Here is a 27161-nt window from a genome sequence, read left to right on the forward strand (position 1 = left end):
GATTCAGTCGGCTGAAGTGTAGCTAAATCAAAGCAGCATCGCAAGCAAGAGCAAGAGCGAGAGCAGCAGCACGCGCAAGAGCAGACCAAATAGGGGACCAAGAGCAACAGCATAGCAGCAGCAGCGAGCGAGAGCAGCTCCTACTGATGTGGATGTCACTAATGAGGGATGCACGCCACCGTGGATGGAGCCGCGCTATGTCGGCTCGGGACCGAGGGCCAGCAACACCGTGAGATCGAATCAAGAAGAAAATGCGGCGATTAGTGTACAACCTCTTTGGTGGCGTCGATTAGGCCTCAGCTTCATTCAAGGAAATGGTGATGATGATGCTCTTTCGGTGGTGCAGGTGGAGATGGCGGTGTGGGAATGGAGGTGGCGCGAAAGATGTGGGGAACATCGGGGCAGCTCCTTGGAGGTGGAGGACGGGGTGGCTGAACCAGCGGGATGACGAGATCGATGACGGATCCTCATCCATTACGGTGGATGAGGGACGTCGAGGAGTTGTTGTGGACGACGTCATCGGGGAATAGGCTCCGGTTGGGTGGCGAATGGGATGGAGTGGGGAACCATGGCTTAGGGACGTGCTTGTCCGAAATGTGGGGTAAGTAATGAAAGTACCCCCACCTATTTGAGCTAGGCGGTTCTTTCGGTTCATCATGGCCATTTCGCGTGTCGGGATTTCACAGCAGGTGGGAGTTTTCACGCGCGTTGTAATTTTGGAATAGCAAGGCGCGGGTTGAGATGGAGGGAGTTGTCGGATGTAACGCCCTCGATGCGGCTATATCTCCCACATGTCGAAGCACGACTTAGAGGCATAACCGCATTGAAAGCAATGTCGCAAGTGAGGTAATCTTCACACAACCCATGTAATACATAAGGGAAAGAGATACATAGTTGGCTTACAATCGCCACTTCACACAATTACATGAATAAAGCATTACATCAACCAGATACAATCAAGGTCCGACTATGGAACAAAAATAAAAGAAGACTACCCCAAATGCTACACAGATCCCCGATCGTCCCAACCGGGCTCCACTACTGATCTACTAGAATGAAACAACACAAAGGACAAGATCTTCATCGAGCTCCTCCTTGAGCTTGGTTGCGTCACCTGCTCGGTAACATCGGCACCTGCAAACTGGTTTTTGGAAGTATCTGTGAGTCACGGGGACTCAGCAATCTCACACCCTCGTGATCATGACTATTTAGGCTCATAGGAAGGGTAAAAGGTATGAGGTGGAGCTGCAGCAAGCGACTAGCATATATGGTGGCTAACATACGCAAATGAGAGCGAGAAGAGAAGGAAAAAGCACGGTCGAACAACTATGATCAAGAAGTGATCCTAGAACAACCTACGTCAAACATAACTCCAACACCATGTTCACTTCCCGGATACCACTAGAAAGAGACCATCACGGTTACACACGTGGTTGATGTATTTTACTTAAGGTCAACTTCAGGTTCTCTACAACCGGACATTAACAAATTCCCATCTGCCCATAACCGTGGGCACGGCTTTCGGAAGTTCAAAACCCTGCAGGGGTGTCCCAACTTAGCCCATCACAAGTTCTCACGGTCAACGAAGGATATTCCTTCTAGCGGGAAGATCCGATCAGGCTCGGAATCCCGGTTATAAGACATCCTCGAAAATGGTAAAACAAGTCGAGCAAGACCACCCGCTGTGCCGACAAATCCCGATAGGAGCTGCACATATCTCGTTCTCAGGGCACATCGGATAAGCTAAGCGTACGGGAGCCAACGTAACCCAAGTTTCCAAGGGACGGCCCCGCACGGTGCTCTGGGTTGGACCAACACTTAGAGAAGCACTGGCCCGGGGGTTAAAATAAAGATGACCCTTGGGTTGGCCGACCCAAGGGAAAAAAGGCTAGGTGGCGAATGGTAAAAACAAGGTTGGGCCTTGCTGGAGGATTTTTATTCAAGGTGAACTGTCAAGGGGTTCCCATTATAACCCAACCGCATAAGGAACGCAAAATCCAGGAACATAACACCGATATGACGGAAACTAGGGCGGCAAGAGTGGAACAAAACACCAGGCATAAGGTCGAGCCTTCCACCCTTTACCAACTATATAGATGCATTAATTAAATAAGAGATATTATGATATCACAACAAGTAAACATGTTCCAACAAGGAACAACATCTCCATGTTCCAACAAGGAACAAACTTCAATCTTCACCTGCAACTAACAACGCTATAAGAGGGGCTGAGCAAAGCGGTAACATAGCCAAACAACGGTTTGCTAGGATAAGGTGGGTTAGAGGCTTGGCTTAACAATATGGGAGGCATGATAAGCAAGTGGTAGGTATCACAGCATAGGCATAGCAAAAGAGAGAGCAACTAAGCAATCAAAGATAGAAGTGATTTAGAGGGTATGGTCATCTTGCCTGAAATCCCGCAAGGGAGAAGAACGAGTCCATGAAGAAGACAAACAGACGTAGTCGAACGGGTCCTCACAAACGCGACGTTATCGGAACCAACCCGAAGAAGCAACACCGGAAAAAAGCACACAACATAGTAAACAACCAACACATGAACATGATATGATATGCGGGATGTGGTATGTGATGCATATGCATGATTTGGAAAGGAATGATTGAACCTGGCCTCAACTTGGAAATCCAAGAGTGCCACTGGAAAGGTGAGGTGATTTCGGTTGAAATCGACATAAAGATCGCCGGAATCGGATGCACGGTTTGGAAATGGCAAGCAAAACAAATATGGCACCGGTCTGCGATAAACAACAAGTAGCCATATAAATGCAATAAGATAAATATTCTGCAGCACTCAAACATGGCAACAAAATACATGGCAGGGATCCACTCGTGATGCTTGACAAAAGATGAACACTGAGCTACGGCTAATTCATTCACTAACAGGTTCAAACAAGCCTCACAAAAGTGCAAATGATAACAGGTTTTAGACTTAGTGAAATTAACACAAGTCTGGAATTTATCATCAGGAAGCAATCTTTAGAGCATGAAAACTACATGCTACAGGAACATATCATGGCAATGCAAGCCATGGCATGAAGCTACTCAGAGCACTTAATAAAAGTCACTTAGTTACCTTGAGCCAAAAGGGATCAGAAAATACAATGGAAAGCATGTGAACATAGCAAAAACATAAACAGATTCAGACTTCGTGAAAAAACTGGAGCATGCAAAACAGTTAACGAGTAGGCATGTTTACGAGCTCGATGCACTCACTACAGAGAATGGCATGAAAAACTAAGCATACACCCATCAAGAAGACATGGCATAGAAGCTAGACATGGCAAGAACAACATCATAGCATGCACGGATCAATAGCAACAACCTCGGCAAAATCGCTAAACATGTTAACAATCTGCCAGGAACATTTTATAGCAAAAGTAGAGCTCGATTGACTCAAGCTAGGGTGCTCCATAATTTCAAACAAAGACATGGATGGATAGAGCAACACAATGTTAACAAAACATCCGTACTGATCATCCTCAAAAGAGGCACGGATCACTAGGAAACAACATGAACATATTGCATAACAACAAAAACAGGACAAGGACTTTGTGAAATTCTAAGTCCCTGAAATCAGCATCAACGATTACGCTACTTTGCAAGCTTGTGCTAGTCACCACAAATATCACAAAAATACATGGCGAGCACCTCTGTAAATATGGCATGGCATATAACAAAACACATGTAGAGCTCAGGATCATAACATGCACACATTAATCATGGCAAAAATGACAAAATGCCATTTGCTGAAACAGATCTGCCAAATTCATCACATAGCCCTCTTCCAACAGCATTTCGGGCATCAAGATGAGCTCAAAGGAAAATGATGCAGTGAGATGAAATGATGTACTCGTCGAGACGAACATTTTGATATGCTACACGCGCAAAGCAGAGCTATGGATGCAAAGTTATGACATGATGAACATGGGCACATGAATCTGGAAACTTCGGGGACTTAGTGAAATTTTACCTCGGCGAAAGTCAACGCGGGACGGAGGGATCCGGGACGGAGCGGAGCGGGACGGGGGGAGGCCATTTGGTTGGCGGGATGGGTGGATCTGATCCACCTAACCAGATCCGGGCGGTGGCGCGCTCCGGCGAGCTCGCAACTCCTGCGACGGTGGGAACGACGGCGGGAGGAGAAGAGGGCCGACGAGCTCGGGTCGGCGGCGTGGAGTCCGGCGGGATCGGCGGCCGAGGGTGGAAGCGCCGGCGAGAGTAGCTTGGGGCGGTGGAGGCGCGAGGCAAAGGGCGGCCGGCGACGGCGCTCCACGGTGGCAGCACGGCACGGCGAACCGGCGGGCGGCAGGACTTCCCAACGACGGCGGCGGACGATCCAGGCGGCGCGCGAAGAGGCAGGCGGGGCGACTCGGGCGGCTCGGGCCCGCGGGGGCCGTCGATGGGCCTCGGCGGGCCGCGCGGAGGTCAGTGGCGAGGCGACACGTGGCGGCCTCTGAGTGGGCACGGGAGGCGGCGGACGTGTCCAGCCACCGGGCGGACATGTCCGGCGGCGCGGGGAAGATGGATCTATGGTTTCGTCCGCGAAAATGGATGGGGATGGCATATTTATAGGTAGAGGGAGCCAGGATAGTCCAAATGAGGTGAGGTTTTTGGCCACGCGATCGTGATCGAATGACCGAGATGATGGAGGGGGTTTAGGTGGGTTTTAGGCCACTTTGAAGGGGTGTTGGGCTGCAACACACACGAGGCCTTTACAGTTCCTCGGTTAACCGTTGGAGTATCAAACGAAGTCCAAATGGCACGAAACTTGACAGGCGGTCTACTGGTAGTAAACCAAGGCCGCATGACAAGTCTCGGTCCAATCCGAGAACGTTTAACACCCGCACACAAAAACAGGTAGAAAGGGACATCGGGTGACATAGGAGCGCCGGATTGCAAAACGAAAAACGGGGAAAATGCTCGGATACATGAGACGAACATGTATGCAAATGAAATGCACATGATGACATGATATGCAATGCATGACACGCAAGCAATGACAAGGCAACAACATCGAATAACTGGAGGACACCTGACACATCGGTCTCGGGGTGTCACATCGGAGCACAACGAGATAAAGATATATCTTAAATATTTCGGGGTAACAAGGCGCGGGTTGAAGAGGCAGGAGTTTCGCAGCACGATAGACACAGACGCTAGCTTGAAATTTCAGGAGAACAAGCTTAATGTGTACCCCAAAAAACAGAATTCGCACCTCATCACTAGAGAAAGCTATGTCCCATTTTACTATATTACTAGAAATTCATTCAAATACAACAAAAACACTAAAAAAATCAGGACAACAAACATAACGTGTACAGTACCAAAACAATTTGCACTTCCCTCAACAATAAAAAAACAATGTGTGTTGTCTAGCATATGGACTAAATTTGAGTACATTTTCCCTTTCTGAATGGGATAGTACTCGGCTTAGTTATACAACCATCTAAATATTATCTTCACAACAAATAAGATGACTAGCAAATTATATCATTCTTTATCGCCAATAGAACAATGCCTCTTGCTAGTAATATATAATAAGAGTAGAGATATGGCACTGGGCTGCCGTGTTTCATGCTCCTCCGTTGTACTCCAGTTTAAAACTTGAGTATACCGCACGGTTCTTGGCTCCTCGTCAGGTCATCGGCACATTTATACGAGCAGTCAAATCACAAGGCCTCGCCTTCCAGCAGTAATGAGCCGTCAAATCACAAAGGCCCTCGCCTCTCTTGAAACCGACCTAGCTAGACTACCCCGCCCTCTAGCCTTTTAAAAAAATGTATACTTTTGTACAGTAGTAGGATCGGTGGATTGCTCCATGGAGCAAAACTAGCAAGATGAAATTAAAGAAAAATGTATACGTTTGTACAGTAGTAGGATCAGTGGAGTGCTCGTCGCCAAATTATGCATATAGTACTATTAAAAAAGCTAGTATGTGGTTAAATGGGGTGCTAAATTATATTAAATAAATTAGCATACCTATTTAATTCTTGGGTTGTTATTATTTATGCCACTATTTGTGTATCACTACTTAGTTTTTCCATTAGAAGTTACAACTACTCAAAAATGCCATCGATCCGTGAGATGCCTTCTGAAAAATGCAATTAGATATCTCAAAAATGACATCGTTAAGTTAGATGTTTGCTCAAAAATACCATTAGACATTGTGATTTTCACGTTAAACCCGTTGACCATATTACATGACAAAAATAAGCTGATTCTCGCAACGATAAGTGTGGCCCCGCTGGTCAGGATGTAACACCCCAGATGTAACCTGCCATATTTGTACTCCAACTCTTGCCATTTTCGCCGTTAAGTTATGAGATTCCCTCATGGTTGGGTTTTGTCTTCATTTTGCATTTTGTCCATGTCATGCATTGCATATCATGCCATCATGTGCATCTCATTTGCATACGTGTTCGTCTCATGCATCCGAGCATTTTCCCCGTTGTCCGTTTTGCGATCTGACACTCCTACGTCCTCCGCCGCCCCCTTTTGCCTCTTTTCGTGAGTGGGTGTTAAACTTTCTCGGAATGGACCGAGACTTTCCAAGCGGCCTTGGTACACCACCGGTAGACTGCCTGTCAAGTTTCGTGACATTTGGAATCCGTTTGATACTCCAACGATTAACCGGGGAACCGTAAAGACCTCGTGTGTGTTGCAGCCCAACACCCCTCCAAAGTGGCCCAATAAACCATCCAAACATATCCCATGTCCTCCGCCATCGGATCACGATTGCGTGGCCGAAAACTACACCTCATTTGTATGCTCCTACCTCCTCCTAGCTATATATATGTGCACTCCGAATTTTCGGGTCCAAACCCTAGCTATCTCCTCCCCGCCGCCACCGGACGTGTCTGACCTCACCGGACAGGAGTCGCCGCCGCGCCCGCACCAGCGGGAGGCCGCCACGTGGTACCCCGGGTGCCTCCACCACCATCGGCCCGCGTGGCGCCGCCACCCGAGCACCTCCCTGCCGTGCATCGCCCCGCCAACCTCGTCGCGCCGCCGCCCGCCGACTTCGCCGCGCCGCCGCCTACCGACCTCACTGCCGCCCAACACCGTCCCCGCCGCTAGCCCGCACTCGCCGCCCGTGCCTCCATGCCGGCTCCGCAGCACGCCGCCCAGAGTCTTCGTGCCGCCCCGCCTCTCCTCCTCCCCGGATCCGCTTCCTCCGACGAACTCCGGCCGCCGTCCCCTCCATCTCTGGCGAGATCCAGCTGCCTCGGCTTCCGTGCAAAACCGTAGATCTGGGCGAGGTGAAATCCACTAAGTCCTTTTTTCTGCTACAATTTCAGGCCCTGTTCATCATGCCATAACTTGTTGCATACTGCTCTGTTTTGTGCATGCTATATATCAAAATGTTCATCAGGATGTGCTCTTAATTTTTTTCCATTGTGCCATGCTTGTTTGAGTCCATCTTGATTCCCAAATGACTGATGCAAGAGTGCTATAAAATGTTACATGTTGATTCTTTGCAGTGTATGCGGATTTTCCATTTGTGCTACATTTGTTGTGTGCTGCATATGGGCATGAGTCCTACATGTATTTTGATCTATGCCATGCCATATTTACAGGTGTGTATGCCATGTATTTTTGTGATATTTGTGGTGAATAGCACAAGCATGCAAAGTAGCTCTCGGATATTGCTGATTTCAAAAACTTAGAATTTCACGAAGTCATTGCTCTGCTGTTATTTTTATGCCATGTAACCATGTTGCTACAGTGAGATCCATGCTTTATTTGAGTTGCTTTAGTAAGGATAATTTTGACATATGGTTGTGCTCTTTCCATCCATGCCCCTATTTGCAATTATGGAGTAACCTAGCATGACTTAATCTTGCTCTACTTTTGCTATAAAATGTTCCTGGCAGATTGATTACATGTTAATCAATTTTGCCATGGTTGTTGTAGTTGATCCAAGCATGCTACAAACTTGTTCTTGCCATGGTTAGCCTTATGATCATGTCTTATTGCTGGTAGTATGCTTAGTTTGTCATGCAATTCCTTGTGGTGAGTGAATCAAGCTCGCAAAGAGGCCTTCATAATTCTGTTTATGCCATGCTCAGTTTTTCTGCTAACTCTGAATCTGTTAACAAAATTTGCTATGTTTACATGAGTGCCATAATATCTTATATGCCTTTTTGGCTCATGGTCAGTAAGGGACTTTTGTTTTATGCTTTGAGTAGATTAATGCCATATGTTTGTTTGCTATGATATGTTCCTATAGCATGTTGTTTGCTTGCTCTTAACATTGCTTCCTGATGTTAATTCCTGGCATGTTAGTATTTTCACTAAGTCTGTGATGCTATATCTTTTGCACTTTTGCCATGCTTGTTTGAACCTTCTCTTGTGTGATTTAGCCATAGCTCAGTGTTGATATTTTGTCAAGCATCTTGAGTAGATCACTGCCATGTGCCTTGTTGTAATGTTGAAGTGCAGTAGCTTAGATTCCTGTTGCATTCTAGATGGCATCGTGCTGTTAATCGCAGAATTGTGCCATTCTTGTTCTGCTTGCCATTTGCAAACCGTGCATCCGATTTCGGTGATCTTTATATCGATTTCTACTTAAATCATCTCAACTTTCCAGCGGCGCACTTGGGTTGCCAAGTTGATGCCTGGTTCAATATTTCCTTTCTGAAGCACGCATATGCATTGCATATCACATCCCGCATATCATGCCATGTTTTGCATCATGTTGCTTGCGCATTGCACTGTGGTTGATTGTTGGTTCCTTTGCTTGTGTTCTTGCTTTGGGTAGAGCTGGGAGACGAGTACGTGATCGAGGAACCCATTGAGTACGCTTACGAGGATCAAGCTTTCATCAACTCGGAGAACTTTGCAGGCAAGATGACCATACCCTCGAAATCACTTCCATCTTTGCTTTGCTAGTTGTTCGCTCTTTTGCTATGCCGCGATACCTACCACTTGCTATATCATGCCTCTGCCATGTCAAGCCTCTAACCCACCTTCCCTAGCAAACTGTTGTTTGGCTATGTTACCACTTTGCTCAGCCCCTGTTATAGCGTTCCTAGTTGCAGGTGGAGATGAAGTTTGTTCCATGTTGGAACATGGACATTGTTGGGATATCATTATTATACCTTGTTTACTTTAATGCATCTATATACTTGGTAAAGGGTGGAAGGCTCGGCCTTATGCCTGGTGTTTTATTCCACTCTTGCCGCCCTAGTTTCTGTCATACCGGTGTTATGTTCCTTGATTTTGCGTTCCTTACACGGTTGGGTGTTATGGGAACCCCTTGACAGTTCGCCTTGAATAAAACTCCTCCAGCAAGGCCCAACCTTGGTTTTACCATTTGCCACCTAAGCCTTTTTCCCTTGGGTTTCGCAAACTCAAGGGTCATCTTTATTTTAAACCCTCGGGCTAGTGCTTCTCTAAGTGTTGGTCCAACCTGAGTGATGTACGGCGCCCCCTAGGGAACCAGGGTCTATGCCAACCCGACGTCTGGCTCATCCGGTGTGCCTTGAGAACGACATATGTGAAGCTCCTATCGGGATTTGTCGGCACATTCGGGCGGCTTTGCTGGTCTTATTTTACCATTGTCGAAATGTCTTGTAACCGGGATTCCGAGTCTGATTGGGTCGTCCTGGGAGAGGGAATATCCTTCGTTGACCATGAGAGCTTGTGATGGGCTAAGTTAGGACACCCCTGCAGGGTTTTGAACTTTCGAAAGCCGTGCCCGCGGTTATGGGCAGATGGGAATTTGTTAATGTCTGGTTGTAGAGAACTTGACACTTGATCTAATTAAAATGAATCAACCGAGTGTGTAGCCGTGATGGTCTCTTTTCGGCAGGGTCCGGGAAGAGAACACGGTTTCGTGTTATGCTTGAACGTAAGTAGTTTCAGGATCACTTCTTGATCCTTTTAGCTTCTCGACCATGCTTTGCTTCTCTTCTCGCTCTCATTTGCATAAGTTAGACACCATGTATGCTAGTGCTTGCTGTAGCTCCACCTCACTACCCTTTCCGACCTTAAGCTTAAATAGTCTTGATCACGAGGGTGTCATATTTCTAAGTCCCCGTGCCTCACAGATACTTCCAAACAGATGCAGGTGTCGATGATGCCAGTGCAGGGGACGCTACCGAACTCAAGTGGGAGTTCGACGAGGATTCGGGCCATTACTATGTGTCTTTTCCGGATGATCAATAGAGAGCCCAGTTGGGGCGATCGGGGATCTAGCATTTGGGGTTGTCTTTCTCTATTTTTGGTTCTGTAGTCGGACCTTGACTGTATTCTGGATGATGTATGCTATATTTATGTATTGTGTGAAGTGGCGATCGTAAGCCAACTCTTTATCCCTTTCTTATTCAGTACATGGGATGTGTAAAGATTACGCCTCTTGCGACATGCCTACCATGCGGTTATGCCTCTAACTCGTGCTCCGACACGTGGGAGATATAGCCACATCGTGGGTGTTACAAGTTGGTAATCAGAGCCTTCCCCGACTTAGGAGCCCCCTACTTGATCGAATCGCTGACGTTGTTGAGTCTAGAAAAATGTTTTGAGTCTAATAGGATTATATATATTGGAGAGTAGGATTCTTTTTACTCCTCAGTCCCTTCATCGCTCTGGTGAGGCCTCCTGACGTAGAGTTTTAACTCTTCTCTTCTCAAATTTCACAAAAAAAAATTTAGGATCACGTGGGTATCTTGGAATCGTTTCGATGGTTTTGTGACGATAATATTGTTCTTGGTGCCTCCTGACATTTAGGGGTTGTGGTAGTGTCCTGGGGAGTTGAGCTCCGAGGTGTTGTCGTCACAATTTTATCGTTGCAGTTTTGGAATACCTGAGTTCGCCGACATCGAAAATCTCCTTTATGCAGTTGTTTGTGAGATAACCTTGACGCCACCCAGTACTAGGGCGGGAGTTCGGGAGTATTGCCATAACTCATATAATGGATGCTTTTCGAAGGTTGAGGTAAATGATTTCCGAAGGTTTCTTGGTTATGTGTTGAAGGATGGATACAGCTGGATGTAGGATTTGCTAGTTTTGGATGAGATATTATGCTTCCCCTGTATCCCCAACACCTAATTGCATAACCAGAAAGTTTCGGGAGTTTCATAGGTGGGAATTCATGTAGCTCTATATTTCTTCCCGCAGATATTTGGTTTGTGATTGGGTAATCCTTACCGATTATTTGTTCATATCCGTACCTTGTTGTTTTATTCATCTAACTTTATCTAAGTGGCTTCTCAACTTATGGAAGTGTGATCATTTACTTTGGAATTCATTTGTTCATTCTTGTTCGAATATTAAGGCTACATGTTGCAATTTCGATCCATTGATTCAGCTTGAATATATGTCTGTCAAGATGCTAACGGATGTCACTCTCTTCAGGATGGCTCCTCCAACGCGTCAGAATCCGGAACCTCCGCCACCACCTCCACCTCCGAAGGCATGGCAAGCTGTCATGGCCGCCACCGATGCCAACACTCAGATGCTTTTGCAACTCTTGCAAGAGTGAAACCAAGGAAATCAAGGCCAAGGCAACAATCAAGCTCAGTTTGCTACCCTCAATCAGTTCCTCACAAACCAGCTAATGTCCTTCAGTAACTGTGTCGAGGCCACAGACGCCGACGACTCGCTTGTGGATATCTGCAAACATTTTGAGTGTAGCAATGTCAGGCCTGAGGACTTTGACAAGTTTGCTTCGTTCCAACTCAAAGACCAAGCTGCTGAGTGGTACCAAAAATACAAGGATTCCAGAGGATGTCGTGTGATTACCTGGGATGATTTCTGCCGAGACTTCAAAGCTCACCACATTCCTCAAAGTGTTGTCGAGAGTAAGCGTGAGGAGTTCCGCAATCTCAAGCAAGGCAGCTTGTCTGTTTACCAATACAACATCCTGTTTCAGAGGCTCGCTCGCTTCGCTAAAGAAGACGTACCTGATGAGAAGAGCATGATTTATCAATTCAGAGGTGGCCTCAGAGAAGATCTGCAATTAGCTCTCGTGCTTTTTGAGCCGACCAAGTATGATGAATTCTACAACATGGCACTAAAGCAAGAGGCCGCTCAGCTCAAGTGCGATGCTTCTAAGAAGAGAGTCAGGGATGCAACCCAATTGTCTTCTTCATCTCAAGTGGCAGCTAAGCAACAGAAATTGTGGTTGCCTCCTCCTCCTTCGTTCCATCAGCCTTATCAGTAGAAGAGTAAAGGTGGCAATGGATCTTCCCACCCACCCAACCCAGGCTATCAGAAAAAAGCGCAGTCTCATGCTCCAAGGTCAAGTACTCCTTATCACTGTCCGCTCTCAGAGGTTACTTGCAACAAGTGTCAGCAGAAAGGGCACTATGCAAACAAATGCTTCAACCAAAGGCGCCTTCCGCCTCCTCCTCTTGTGAGATCTGCCAGCAATGAAGTGGTCAAGCATAATTCCAAGTCTGCAAATGTCAACATGATGAACGCAGCTCAGGCAGAGGACTCTTCAGAAGTGATCATGGGTAATCTTCCTGTTAAAGATATTCCTGCAAAACTCCTTTTTGATACTAGTGCATCACATTGTTCCATTTCAAGACCATTTGCATCTAAGCATGAGTTGCTTTTTCAAGATTTTCCTAGGGAGTTATCAATTGTCTCTCTGGGTAAATTCATGAATGCAAGCTCAATGGTTCCAAATGTTTCTATCAAGATGGGTGACTATAAATTTTGTCCTCTCCAATTGTTCTTGGTAACTCGGATATTGATCTAATTCTCAGCATGGACAGGCTTTCTAAGCACAAGGCTCAGCTTGATTGTGCTGTCAGGAAGATTCAATTGACACACTCTTCTGAGAATGTGATCTTCTATGCCGCTCGTGATGAAACCATTCGGCTGTTTACTCTCAATGAGAAGGGAGAGTTGAATGCCATCTCTCAGATTCTAGTCGTTTGTGAATATCAAGACGTCTTTCCAGAAGAGCTTCCAGGAATGCCTCCTCACCGGCCAGTTGAATTCGTCATCGATCTTGAGCCTGGCACAGAACCTGTTTGCAAAAGTCCTTGCAAGCTTGGACCAAAAGAGTTGAAGGAGCTGAAGAAACAACACGATGAACAAGAGCGTATGGGTCTGATTCGACCGAGTTCTTCTCCATGGGGTTGTGGTGCTCTTTTTGTTAAGAAGAAGGATGGCACGGAACGACTTTGCATCGACTACCGTCCATTGAACCAGAAGACAATTAATAACAAGTATCCACTTCCCAACATCAATGAGCTTTTCGAGAAACTTAAAGGTGCCCAAGTATTATCCAAGCTTGACCTTCATATGGGTTATCATTAGATTCAAATTCGTGAACAAGATATCCCTAAGACAGCATTCCGAACAAGCTATGGTTCTTATGAATATACTGTCATGTCTTTTGGCCTTGTCAACACTCCTCCAATGTTCTCTCGCATGATGAACTTCATCTTCAACCCTTACACAAATGATTTCGTCTTGGTGTATATCAATGACATCTTGGTCTTTTCCAAGAACAAGGAGGATCATGCCAAGCATTTGAGATTGGTGCTGGACAAACTCAGAGAACATCAGTTCTATGCGAAGTTTTCAAAGTGTGAGTTTTGGCTCGATGAGGTTCTCTACCTTGGCCATAGCATCTCCGCCAAGGGCATTGCTGTTAATCCTGAGAAGGTGTCTGCAATTGTGAATTGGGAACTGCCTTAGAATGTCAAGTAGCTCCGCAGCTTTCTTGGGCTTGCAAGCTATTATCGAAGATTCGTTGAGAATTTCTCTAAGATTGCAAAGCCTCTTTCCAACCTCCTCCAGAAGCATGCGAAGTATGTCTGGACGGCTGAATGTGACGTGGCTTTCAACACCCATAAAGAGAAGTTAATCATAGCTCCTGTTTTGACTCCTCCTGATGAATCCAAACCATCCGAAGTTTTCTGTGATGCTTCCCTGCAAGGTCTCGGTGCTGTGTTAATGCAAGAGAAGAAAGTTGTGGCTTATACCTCTCGCCAGTTGAATCCCAACGAAAAGAACTACCCCACTCATGACCTCAAGTTGGCGTCAGTTGTCAATGCTCTTTTAACATGGAGACATCTCTTGTTGGGAAGGAAAGTGGACATCTTCACTAATCATAAGAGCCTCAAGTACATCTTCCATCAACCCAACCTCAACCTCAGGCGGACTTGTTGGGTCGAGATGATTCAAGAGTACAATCCGAGTATTGAATATACTCCAGGCAAGGCCAATGTCATTGTAGATGCTTTGAGCAGGAAGGCTTACTGCAATAGTTTGATTCTCAAGCCCTTTCAACCGGACCTTTGTGAAGGTTTTCGCAAGCTGAATCTCCAAGTTGTTCCTCAAGGTTTCCTTGCCAATCTCCAAGTCTCTCCTACTTCGGAAGATCAAATTCATGAGGCACAACTTGATGCCATGGTGAAGAAGGTGAAGAATGGGATTGCCAAGATCCAACCCAAGTACAAGTGCTATCGACTTGATGACAAAGATACTCTATTCTTCGAGGATTGAATTGTGGTTCCTAAGGGTGATCTACGTAAAGTCATCATGAACGAGGCTCATAATTCCCTTATATCCATTCATCATTGTAGTACAAAGATGTACCATGACCTCAAGCAGTCGTATTGGTGGATTCGAATGAAGCGAGAAATTGCTCAGTTCGTGAATGAATGTGGTGTCTGCAGAAGAGTCAAAGCAGAACACCAACGACCAGCTGGTCTCCTCCAACCTCTTGCCATTCCAGAATGGAAGTTTGACCATATTGAGATGGACTTCGTGACTGGATTTCCCAAGTCCAAGCGTGGAAATGATGTTATCTTTGTTGTCATTGACAAGCTCACTAAAGTGGCTCATTTTCTTCCTATCAAAGAATCTATCACAGCAGCTCAGTTGGCAGAGCTATATACCTCTAGGATTTTCTCCTTGCATGGCATCCCGCAATTAATATCTTCAGATCATGGAAGCATCCTTACCTCTAAGTTCTGGGACTCCTTCCAAAAGGCCATGGCACCAACATTCGCTTCAACACAGCCTTCCATCCTCAAACTAGTGGCCAAGTCGAGCGAGTCAATCAAATCCTTGAAGATATGCTCAGGGCTTGTGTCATTTCCTTCGGTATGAAGTGGGAAGATTGTCTTCCATATGCCGAGTTCTCCTACAACAACAGCTTCCAAGCAAGCTCGGGCAAGGCCCCATTCGAGATTCTCTATGGCAGAAAGTGTTGTACTCCTCTTAATTGGTCAGAGATTGGTGAATGCCAACTTCTTGGCAATGACTTAATCATAGAAGCTGAAAGAAATATGCAAAGTCATTCGTGAAAATATCAAAGCCGCGCAATCGCGCGAGAAGAGTTACTATGATACCAAGCATCATGACTTGGCTTTCGAGATCGGAGACCATGTCTACCTATGCGTCTCTCCAATGAAAGGTACTCGTCGCTTCGGTATCAAAGGGAAACTTGCTCCTAGATACGTGGGTCCTTTCAAGATCATTCGCAAAAGAGGCGACCTCACCTATCAACTTGAGCTTCCGTCCAACTTTGCAAATGTGCGCGACTTGTTTCACGTATCTCAACTTTGCAAGTGCTTCAAGAGTCCTGACCGCACCATCAACTTCGAAGAGATTGATCTCCAAGAAGACCTGTCTTATCATGAGCATCCCGTTGCTATTCTTGAAGAAACCAAGCGCAAGACTCACAACAAGTCAATGAAATTCCTGAAAGTGAAGTGGTCACATCACCTGGGAACGCGAGGAGCACCTCCATTCCGAATATCCAGATTTCTTTCAGTCCTAGATCTCAGGACGAGATCCTTTCCTAGTGTTGGAGTGTTGTAACACCCCGAATGTAACCTGCCACATTTGTACTCCAACTCTTGCCATTTTCAGCGTTAAGTTATGAGATTCCCTCGTGGTTGGGTTTTGTCTACGTTTTGCATTTTGTCCATGTCATGCATTGCATATCATGCCATCATGTGCATCTCATTTGCATACGTGTTCGCCTCATGCATCCGAGCATTTTCCCCGTTGTCCGTTTTGCGATCCGACACTCCTACGTCCTCCGGCGCCGCCTTTTGACTCTTTTCGTGAGCGGGTGTTAAAATTTCTAGGAATGGACCGAGATTTGCCAAGCGGCCTCGGTACACCACCGGTAGAGCGCCTGTCATGTTTCATGTCATTTGGAGTCCGTTTGATACTCCAACGGTTAACCGGGGAACCATAAAGGCCTCGTGTGTGTTGCAGCCCAACACCCCTCCAAAGTGGCCCGATAACCCATCGAAACCTATCCCATGTCCTCCACCGTTGGCTCATGATCGCGTGGCCGAAAACTACACCTCATTTGGACGCTCCTACCTCCTCCTAGCTATATATATGTTTACTCCTCCTAATTTTCGGGTCCAAACCCTAGCTATCTCTTCCCCGCCGCCACCGGACGTGTCCGACCTCACCGGACAGGAGTCACCACCGTGCCCGCACCAGTGGGAGGCCGCCACGTGGCACCCCAGGGACCTCCACCGCCGTAGGCCCACCAGGCCCGCGCGCCGCCGCCACCTGAGCACCTCCCTGCCGGGCAGCGCCCCGCCGACCTCGACGCACCGCCGCCCACCGACCTCGCCGCGCCGCCGCCTACCGACCTCACCGCCGCCCAGCGCCGTCCCCGCCGCTGGCCCGCGCTCGCCGCCCATGCCTCCACGCCAGCTCCGCAGTGCGCCACCCTTGATGAAACATGTGGATGTGGTCTATATCTAGTACATTCCACTGCCATGCACGATGAAACGTGTGCGGAGGTTTCTTTAGTTTACCGTACGAAGGATGAACCATGGCTCTTGCCAGGGTCAGCATTGTAGGCTGATCACAGGAGGGCACTAGCCCTTCCTTCTGGTGGTCCAAGGGGTCGCCTACAAGGAGGCCTATCCAACCCAGGATTTCCTTGTCGTTCCTAAAGTCTACAGTAATGAATTTGACTCGGCCACCCTTGAGGAACTTATTAAATTCCTCGCACTCAACGTCGGCATGGCATATGTGGTAGACCAAGCATAAGTCATGCATGCAAACCTGGATCACGGCGGGCGTCTTCTTCTCTGCTTCCTTTAGACTCTTCTTGCTTCCCAGGACTTTGGTGTAGTCAACATCTAGCCCAGCGACCCACTCATCATTTGAGTTTTTGAACATGAGTTTGAAGCGAGAAAGGCATTCTTTCACCGTTGCGGAAGAACGGGTGTAGATGATGTCGAACTTACCGCCGCTGATGGTTCTAACATTGTACTGACCGCCGATCATGGAGATTTGGGATGCCACGGATTTGGGAGGAGGGTTAGGATTAGTGGAACTGCCGTAATGTGAAAGGACGAGACAACTAGGAGCGGTTTATCGATTGTAAAATGGGGCGCGCCCGAACAGCATGGTAGTGGCTTGCCTGGTGGATAAATGGATTCATGCACAGTACTATGGGGGCCCAATTAGATGTCATGTCTACTCGACACCCAATTAAATGGCTTTCAATGTGATGTCAAGCGTTGGGAAAATTACAGGTGATATGAAGCTTTCCATTCTCCCATGATATAGGCTTTCGAGAGCCCTTGGATCTGAGATCGAACAGTTGCATGGCGTGATTCTAGACCTATGGGTGAATATGCTATCCTGGAGGGTTATTCTACAAATTTTCAGCAACTTAGCATGCGACCGTTCAATCTCAGATCCAAGGGCTGCCAGCAGCCCGTATCATGGTCGTGCCTACCATGACTGTCGCCTCGCTTGCGCGGTCGCGCCCTTGGAGATTTAACACGGTGCTTTTGGCTATCTGATGTTAGCATGTCATACATAGTCATCACTTAGTCACTCATACAACAAGGTTAGCTATCATGTTTGCTATAAGAGTTTTTTTTACTTCTCTCTATCTCTTTCTTCGTAGTATTTATTGCATTTGCCAAGGTGTGACCTCTTCCAATGAAATAGTGCTTAGATGAGGTGCTATGGTCATTTAATGGCTTACCAACTCAAGTCCCCAATGCATAGGTGCTTAGTTTTCTGTTGCTAAGTTTGCTTCATCTAGGTACACGCGCTTAGCACCATTTCTTCCTGGGGTCACCAAATGTCGGCGTTCTAGGAACGGGGGTCCCCAGACTTGCCTGCCTGCAGCCCGTCGTGTGGCTCCACGAGCTGCCCCGTACGGTCCATCTTCACCAGAAAACATTCAAGACCCTCGCAAGGGGCCAAGCCTCGTGAGGCAGACGACGCAAGACCTCCTCAGGGGCGGCCTCACCAGGCTGGCTCGCAGGGGCGTCGAGACCAAGGGGAGGGGCACCTCGCGAGGTTCCTGTGATGCAAGCCATGACGACCGGAACCAGGCGGGCGCCAGTGCGCATGGTGTCCTTGTTTCCTCTTTGGTGCTAAAGGGGCAAGCGCAGGCGAGGAGTCCCGAGGCATCAGGAAAAGGTTTCCATATCGGTGCAACAAGACCAAGACCAGGAGGACGACAAGACAGAGGTCACCGTGGAGCCCAAGGCGGCGTCACCACCAGAGCCTTTGGCAGGCGAAGACCACTTTTGTTAGGATAGCTTGTACTAGTTGTCTCCCTTCGAATTTGGCCGTTGTGGAATCCCTTCCTGCTCAATATTTGGGAAGAGGACTGGGGCCTCTATAAATAGGACTAGCCACCACCAAGGGAGGCAACTGATTCAGACCCAGATCATCCCGAACCACACAAGTTCACCACACACAAGAACACCTCTCCACAGGAGGCTGTTCTTCCCATGTAATTGTTCATCCTGAGCCTAAGAGGCAATCCACCACACCACGCTGGAGTAGGGTATTACACCAAAACGGTGGCCCGAACCAGTATAAATCTTGTGTCGCGTGTTCTTTAGGTGCGTCAAGCTAGGCCGTGAGATCATAGAGTGCGTGAACTAGAGAGGGGGAGAGATCTTCGTGCGCACCCCAGTGTTCGAACATCAAGGGTATGGCCAGAACCCGAAATCTGACATTTGGCGTGCCAGGTAGGGGTGCGCCGGAACCTTTTCCCTCCGACGGCCTCGCCTCTCCGACTGACTCTCATGGACGCCGCCTCTTCTCCGACTAGATCAACGGGCGTCCTCCGTGGGGCCGGCGGGCTCCAGGCCCTCACCCCCGCCTTGCGGCGGGTGTAGTGGCTGCAGAAGTTCAAGCCAGAGATGCCGCCCCGTTACGATGGTGCGGCGGATCCGGCAGCCTTCCTGATGGCGTACGAAGAGGTCAGCTTGGAGGCCGAGGGTGACGGCAAGGTCATGGCCAACTGGCTCCCAATGGCCCTGGCTGGCGTGCCGCGCGGCTGGCTCCTCCATCTGCCAGAATCTTCCGTGGCTTCCTGAGAGGAGATGCGTGACCTCTTCATCACAAGCTTCGGAGGACCGACACCCCCTGTTGTTGTGGCCCTGCTCGATGGCTCGCAGGCGCCGCCTTCGGCTCGTCACGACAAACCGTTCTTTCGCCAGATCAGCGCCGTCTCCACGCGGCGGAAGGTTCCCCTGGGTTGGGCGGCGCCCAAGGCCGACCTAATCTTCAATTCGGGGGATCACCTAGTCAACACCACAGGCTCGGGCGTGCTTCCGATGGTTTGCACGCCCACCATCTGCGGCATAGCCGTTACCAAGACCCTCATTGACGGCGGCGCCGGCCTCAACGTGCTCTCCGTGGAGGCTTTCAGCCTCCTTCATGTACCACTCGAGCGGCTCCACTCCAGCAAGCCTTTTTCCGGGGTTGGTGGCGGCTCCTCCGACCCCCTGGGGCAGATCCGCCCTCCCGTGACTTTAGGCACACACGGCAACTACCGCACCGAGCTGATCGACTTCGACATCGCCCACATCATCTTGCCGTACAATGCCATCCTCGGGTACCCTGGCTGGCCCAGTTCATGGCAGCCACTCATCCGTCCTACAACCTCATGAAGATGCCAAGAAGCAAGAACGTCCTCACCGTGGTCGGAGACACCAAGGAAGTCGTGGCGGCCCTCAAGCTTGCCCGACCAACAAGGCGGGACCTAGAGCCAACGGGGCTGAGCCGACCAAGAAGAAGTAGTTGTTCACTCAGGGTCAAGCCAGGACGAAGCAGATACCGGTCGAAAAAGACGGGGCATCTGGCGCCATCTTTACCATAGGCACTGACTGTCGGCGTTCTGGGAACGGGGGTCCCCAGACTTGCCTGCCTGTAGCCTGCGGCGTTGCTTAAGTGGGGGCCCAGCGCGGCCCATCTTCATCAGCTCAAGCTTAAGACCCTCGCGAGGGGCCAAGCCTCGCGGGGCGGATGACAGGAAGCTTCCTCAGAGGCAGCCTCATTAGGCAGGCTCGCGAGGAGGCGGAGAGATCAAGGCAGGGGTACCTCGCGAGGAGCCCGTGACGCAAGCCATGACGATCGATACCAGGCGGGCGCCGGCCTGCGCAGTGTCCTTGTTTCCCCTTTGGTGCAAAGGGGGCAAGCACAGGCCAAGGCATCGGGCAAAGGTTACCATTCCGGTGCAAGGAGACCAAGACCAGCAGAGCTGCGGGACGGAGGTCACCATGGAGCCCAAGACGGCGTCATCACCAGTACTTTTGTTAGCCGAAGACCACCTTTGGTCAGGATAACTTGTACTAGATGTTCCCATTCAAAATGGCCAATTGTTGGCGCCCTTCCCGCTCATTATTTGGGGTGAGGCCCAGGGCCTCTATAAGTAGAACTAGCCACACAGAGCAGAGGGACATCTAGAAATCTGGTAGAGCCCTAGCAGAGAGAGAGAGGCGACTGAACTCACCCTAGCAGTTCATCGCACCAGCTCAAGAACACCTCTCGCGAGGCTGTTCTTCCCTTGTACTGTTCATCAGCAGCCCCTGAGGCAATCCACCACACCACACACTGGTGTAGGGTATTACACCACAACGGTGGCCCGAACCAGTATAATCCTCGTGTCCCTTGTGTTTTTTGTTGTTTCGAGCTTAGATCACGCGAGGAGATTGGGCGTAAATCGGTGGGGGAGAGATCTCCGCGCGCACCCCAGTGTTCGAACCTCAAGGGTCTGCCGGAACCCGAAATCCGACATTTGGCGCGCCAGGTAGGGGTGCGCCGGAGTCCTCCCTCCTGACGACCCGCTCTCCCCCAACATCGCATCCCGCCCTCATGGCAGACAACGCGCCGCCCGCTCCAGCAACGGATGCTGACACTTGGGCCAGGGGGCTCCGGGCCTTGGCCCCCCCTTGCGACAGGTGCAGTGGCCGCGCAAGTTCAGCCTCGAGACGCCACCGCGCTACGACGGCGTGACGGACCCGATGATTTTTCTGCTGGCGTACGAGGAGGCCGTTCTCAGAGCCGGGGGCGACGACCGGGTGATGGCCAACTGGTTACCCATGGCCCTCACCGGCGTCCCGCGTGCGTGGCTCCTCCACCTGCCGACGGCCTCTGTCACCTCCTAGGAGGAGCTGCGCGACCTCTTCCTCGCCCGTTTCACCACACCAGCGCCGCGCGTCATCGCAGCTCTCCTGGGTGGCTCCCAGGCTCCACCCTCGAGCCATCACGTCAAGCCGTTCACCCACCAGATCAGCACCGCCTCCAAGCGCCAAGAAGCCCCCCCCGGGCTGGGTGGCGCCCGAGGCCGATCTAACCTTTGACTCGGAGGACCACCCCTTCAACCCCATTGGTTCGGGCGCGCTCCCGATGCTGTGCACCCCCACCATATGCCAAGTGGCCGTCACAAGGACCCTCATCGACGATGGTGCCGGCCTTGACGTGCTGTCGGTGGAAGCCTTCAGCCTCCTCCACGTGCCGATGGAGCGGCCCCAACCCAGCAGGCCTTTCTCAAGCGTCAGAGCCGGTTCCACCGCCTCCTTGGGACAGATCCTCCTCCCAGTGACCTTCGGCACCTGCGACAACTTCCGCACGGAGCTGATCGAGTTTGACATCGCCCCCGTTGACCTCCCCTACAACGCCATCCTCGGCTATCTGACCTTGGCTCGGTTCATGGCAACAACTCACCCGGTGTACAAGCTCATGAAGATGCCTGGGAGCAGCGGCGTCCTCACCGTGTCAGGAGACACAAAGGATGAGCTGCAGGTGCTCCAACTTGATTTCAGGGCGGCCGCGGTGGCACAACCCACTAGCACCGACGCCCTTGAGCCCAAGGGGGCTGCGCCGGCTAAAAAGAAGCAGTTGTTCACCCAAGACAAGGGCGGGTCCACTAGCGCCACCTTCACCATAGGGGCCAACCTCGAGCCCGAGCAGGAGAAGGCCCTGATCAGGTTCCTGCGTGTGAACAAGAAGGTATTCGCGTGGGAACCTGATCAGTTAGCAGGGGTCCCAAGGGAGTAATTGAGCATCACCTCAACGTGTGCCCCGTGAAGTAGAGGGCAAGGCGGCAGTCTACTGAGAAGCAGGCTTTATCAATCAAGAGACCCAGAAGCTAGAGGCGGCAAGAGTTATCTGCGAGGTCTGCTACACTAATTGGCTGGCTAATCCGGTCGTTGTGCCTAAAAAGGGAGGAAAGGAGCGCATGTGTGTCGACTTCACCAACCTCAACAAGGCCTGCCCGTAGGATCCATTTCCGCTCCCCCGCATTGACCAGATAGTCGACTCCACCGCAGAGTGTGACCTATTGTGCTTCCTGGATGCCTTCTCGGGCTATCACCAGATCAAGATGGCGGTAGAAGAAGTGGAGAAGACGGCTTTCCTGACCCCGTGTGGAGTGTACTGCTATACGTGCATGCCGTTTGGGTTGCGCAAGGCAGGAGCAAACTTTCAGCGGCTGATGCACATCTCCTTAGGCCGGCAGCTCGGGAGGAACACTGAAGCTTACGTCGATGACATTGTGGTGAAGTCTCGTGAGGCAAGAACCCTCATACAGGACCTGGAAGAAACCTTTGCGAGCCTCAATGAAGTGGACCTATGGCTCAACTCGGAGAAGTGCGTGTTTGGAGTCCCCTCAGGAAAGCTCCTGGGTTTCCTCGTGTCCCACACGGGCATTGAGGCCAACCCGTAGAAGGTCAAGGCAATCGAAGACATGAGCCCGCCAAGGACCCTCAGAGAAATGCATAAGCTCACCGGGTGTATAACTGCGCTGGGGCACTTCATCTCCAAGCTGGGGGAACGAGCGCTGCCCTTCTTCAAGCTAATGAAGAAAAAGGGTCCCTTCGAATGGACTTAAGAGGCCGACAAGGCATTCCAAGACCTCAAGAGGTACCTTACCAGCCCACCAGTGATGGTAGCTCTGCGTCCTCAGGAGCCCCTGGTGCTCTTCCTCGCGGCCACCCCCTAGTCCGCTAGCGCGGCCCTGGTGGCGGTCAGGGAGGAGCGTTGTGCCAAGTCGGCATCAACTGTCCGAACTGAAGCAAAGTAGAGCCAGGAGGGCCTCGCAAAGGCCGCAACCGCAGCCGGAAAGGAACAACCGCAGTAGGAGAACGCGCCCGGAGCAGGAGAGGCCTCTTCAGGCGACCTAGCGCTGGGGGCTCCGTCATCTCAAGAGACGCCTCGACCACTGGAGGATGCAAGCTGCGCCAGCACCCTCAACCTCGTCGAGCATCTCGTGTACTTCGTCAGCACGGTGCTACGGGACGCAAGGGCACGGTACCCCATGCCTCAGAAACTCCTCCTTGCGCTACTAGTGGCCTCATGCAAGCTGCGCCACTACTTCCAAGGCCATCCCATCAAAGTCGTCTCAGCATACCCCTTGGAAAGAGTACTCAGGAGCCCCAACTCAGCTGGGAGGGTCGCTGAGTGGAACATTGAGCTACATGCATTTCAGCTAGAATTCAGTACGACCAGAGTCATCAAGGGAGCCGCACTTGCGGATTTCGTGGTTGAATGGGCAGAAGCACCGGGTCTCGAGGCAGGCGAAGACCGATCACTTTCCCCGGGAAGTGAAGCACCGGACGACTGGCTCATGTACTTCGATGGGGCGTTCTCCCGACACGGCGCGGGAGCTGGCGCAGTGCTTGTGTCCCCTACCCAGGACAAACTCTATTACTCCGTACAACTCTGCTTCCAGCACGAAGAAAAGGTCTCCAACAACATAGCGGAGTACGAGGGCCTAATAGCAGGCTTGAAGGCTGGAATTGCCTTAGGGGTAAAGTGCCTCGTCATCAAGGGCGATTCGCGGCTCCTCGTCAACTTCTCCAACAAGATATACGAGCCAAAGGACGAGCACATGGAAGCCTACCTCGTTGAGGTTCGCAAGATGGAGAAACAGTTCTGGGGGCTGGAGTTGCAGCATGTGCCTCGCGGTACCAATCCGGAGGCTGATGGCATTTCCAAGAGGGCATCCAGGCGGCTGCCTCAGGAGCCTGGCGTCTTCGAGGAGCGGCTCTTCAAACCCTCGGCGGTGCTGTCACTGTCGAGCACGGCGCAACCATGGGAGGAGCTCCCTCAGCCGCCTGCCTCAGGAGCCCCAGTCTGTGGCCCAGCCTCAGGGGCGCGCCTGCTCCTGGCGTTAGAGCCTTAGGAAGGGTGTTGGATCCAGGAGCTCAAGAACTACCTAATGCAAATGACTCTGTCGGAGAATGAGGAGGAAGCGGAGCGTGTGGTGCGGCAGGCCACGGCTTATTGCATCAGGGATGGAGAGCTCTACAGGAAGCGACCAAATGATGTGTCCCTACGTTGCATCCCCCGAGAGAAAGGGAAGGAGCTACTGGCAGACATACACGGCGGAGACTGCGGGCACCACTCATCGTCACGGACCCTCGTTGGCAAGGCGTTCCATAGTGGATTCTACTGGCCCACGACGCTAAAGGACGCCGTTGAGCTTGTGAAGGCTTGCGAGGCCTGCCAGTTTCACGCTAAGCAGATCCATCAGCCTGCGGGGGGTCTACAGACTATACCCCTCTCATGGCCATTCGCAGTTTGGGGGCTAGACATTCTGGGCCCGTTTCCTCGAGGGCCAAGGGGCTATCGCTACCTCTACGTTGCCGTGGACAAATTCACCAAGTGGGCTGAGGTGGAAGCCATCTGCACAATCCCGGCAGGCTCTACGGTCAAATTCATCAAGGGCCTCATGAGCCGATTTGGGGTGCCCAACCGCATCATCACCAACAACGGTTCACAATTCACCAGTAATCTCTTCAAAACGTACTGTGCTAACCTTGGAACATAGATATGCTACGCTTCGGTAGCACACCCCCGGAGCAACGGCCAGGCCGAGCGGGCCAACGCGGAGGTCCTGAGGGGCCTCAAAGCCAGGACCTTCAAGAAGAGGCTGGAGGCCTGGGGTAGGGGCTGGTACGACCAGCTCTAGTCCGTGTTGTGGTCAATCCGCACAACCGCGACCAAGTCGACTGGCAAGACCCCGTTCTTCCTCGTCTACGGAGCAGAGGAGGTTCTCCCTCACGAGGTCAGGCGTCGCTCCACACGGGTCCTAGCGTTCGACGAGATGCAGCAGGACGCCATGCGGGGGATGGAACTTGTGCTGGGGGAGGAACGCCATCGAGAAGCCGCGCTGCAAGCGGCAAGGTATCAATAGGCGCTGCGACGATACCACTGCCGCAACATCCTCCCCAGAACTCTTGAGGTAGGGGATCTCGTGCTCAGACGGGTTCTCTCCAGGGAGGTCCTGCACAAGCTCTCTCCCATGTGTGAGGGCCCATTCAAGGTTGTTCATGTCTCCAGGCCTGGCTCCGCGCGCTTGGAGACCACGGAGGGGGTACCCATCCAGAACGCGTGGAACATTCAACATCTTCGGAGGTTCTATCCCAGAGCGAGGCCTAGCGCCTAGGAAAGGCCTGGTGCGTGTGAAGAAGGTGAATGCCTGTGAAGCTGCTGCGTTTTCGGAAAGGCTCGGTGCCTGTGAAGAAGGCGAATGCCTGTGAAGCTGCTGCGTTTTGGGAAAGGCCCAGTGCTGTGAAGAAGGCGAATGCCTGTGAAGCTGCTGCGTTTTGGGAAAGGTCCAGTGCCTGTGAAGAAGGCGAATGCCTGTGAAGCTGCTGCATTTTGGGAAAGGCCTGGTGCCTGTGAAGAAGGCGAATGCCTCTGAAGCTGCTGCGTTTTGGGAAAGGCCCGGTGCCTGTGAAGAAGGTGAATGCCTGTGAAGCTCGCCGCCCGTGACACTCTCACGTAATAATGAGTGGGGCTGTACACTCCCCGGAGTCTCCAGAGTGCCGCTCTCGGGCCTCGGGGGCTCCTGCCCACGCCTAGTGGCAGCACTTAGCTCCGCGCTGGTGAGAAGACGTCGAAGACTAGAATAGGTGCCGGACGCGGCTCTCCCATTTGCTTTCTGCAGTTGGATTCTTTATTCCCGTTTGAAGTATTATTGGAGTTGCTGATGTTCTTGGCTTGTGACTCTTTATCTTTCTCGCTCGCTTGCCTCATTTTCTCTCACACAAGTCTCGCGAGGGAGGTTCACGGGTGCCCTCGCGAGTGTTTTCTGCCCCGATCGTTTGGAGCTTTCCTATCCGAGTCCTCTGCGGGAGCACCCCTCCCAGTCCGTGCCCCACGGGCATCGCGACACGAGCGCAGGACCTGGGCCGATCGCCCCCACAACCAAGACCGTAAGTTACCCCTCCTACTGATCCTTGCAGGGCACGAAGCGCGCGAGGAGGCCACGGCCTCGGGAGGCGAGGACCGCGCCAAGCCCCACCGAGCTAAAATAGTTCCCGCACATGGGTGCGCGCGCGGAAACACAGTGCAGAAAAAGCGGAAACAGCGCGATGGTTAAACAGAAGCAGTTCTAACACGCCCCCGCGGGGCCCTACATTACTTTCAGTTTTTGCGCAGGGTAAGAAAGAAAACAAAACATGCGCGATTCGTCCTGCGCCAGCCCACAGTGAAGGCTCGAGCTGCTCCTGGGGCTCAGGCAGATCCCTCCTCTCGCTTCATCGGGGCGCGACGGCGGGCCGACCCGCTACCTTCACCCAGGCGGGCGCGACGGCGCGGGGGCTGGTCGCGGCCACCGCTGGAGGAGTTGCTGCCTGAGAGAGGGTCGCCGAAGCTCAGCAAACCCCGAGCTCCTCTGCCTATACGCCAGTTGCCACCTTCATCCTGGTCAGTATCGGGGCTGGGAAGGCGGCCGCGGTCGTCGTCTTTAGGGTAGCACCCGGCACGACGACCATCTTCCCCGAACACCCTCACGTAGAGGGTGGCATCTCCATCAAACTTGAAGTACAGGGTGCACCACTGGCCCAGGCCGCGCGCATGGGCAAACGTTTGCCAGCCGCGCGTGAGAGACCCATTCCCAAAAATGGAGACCTCCAGCGAAGCCCAGG

The sequence above is a fragment of the Triticum dicoccoides genome, chromosome 4A, assembly GCF_002162155.2.
Source record: "Triticum dicoccoides isolate Atlit2015 ecotype Zavitan chromosome 4A, WEW_v2.0, whole genome shotgun sequence".
In the NCBI taxonomy this organism is placed as follows: domain Eukaryota; kingdom Viridiplantae; phylum Streptophyta; class Magnoliopsida; order Poales; family Poaceae; genus Triticum; species Triticum dicoccoides.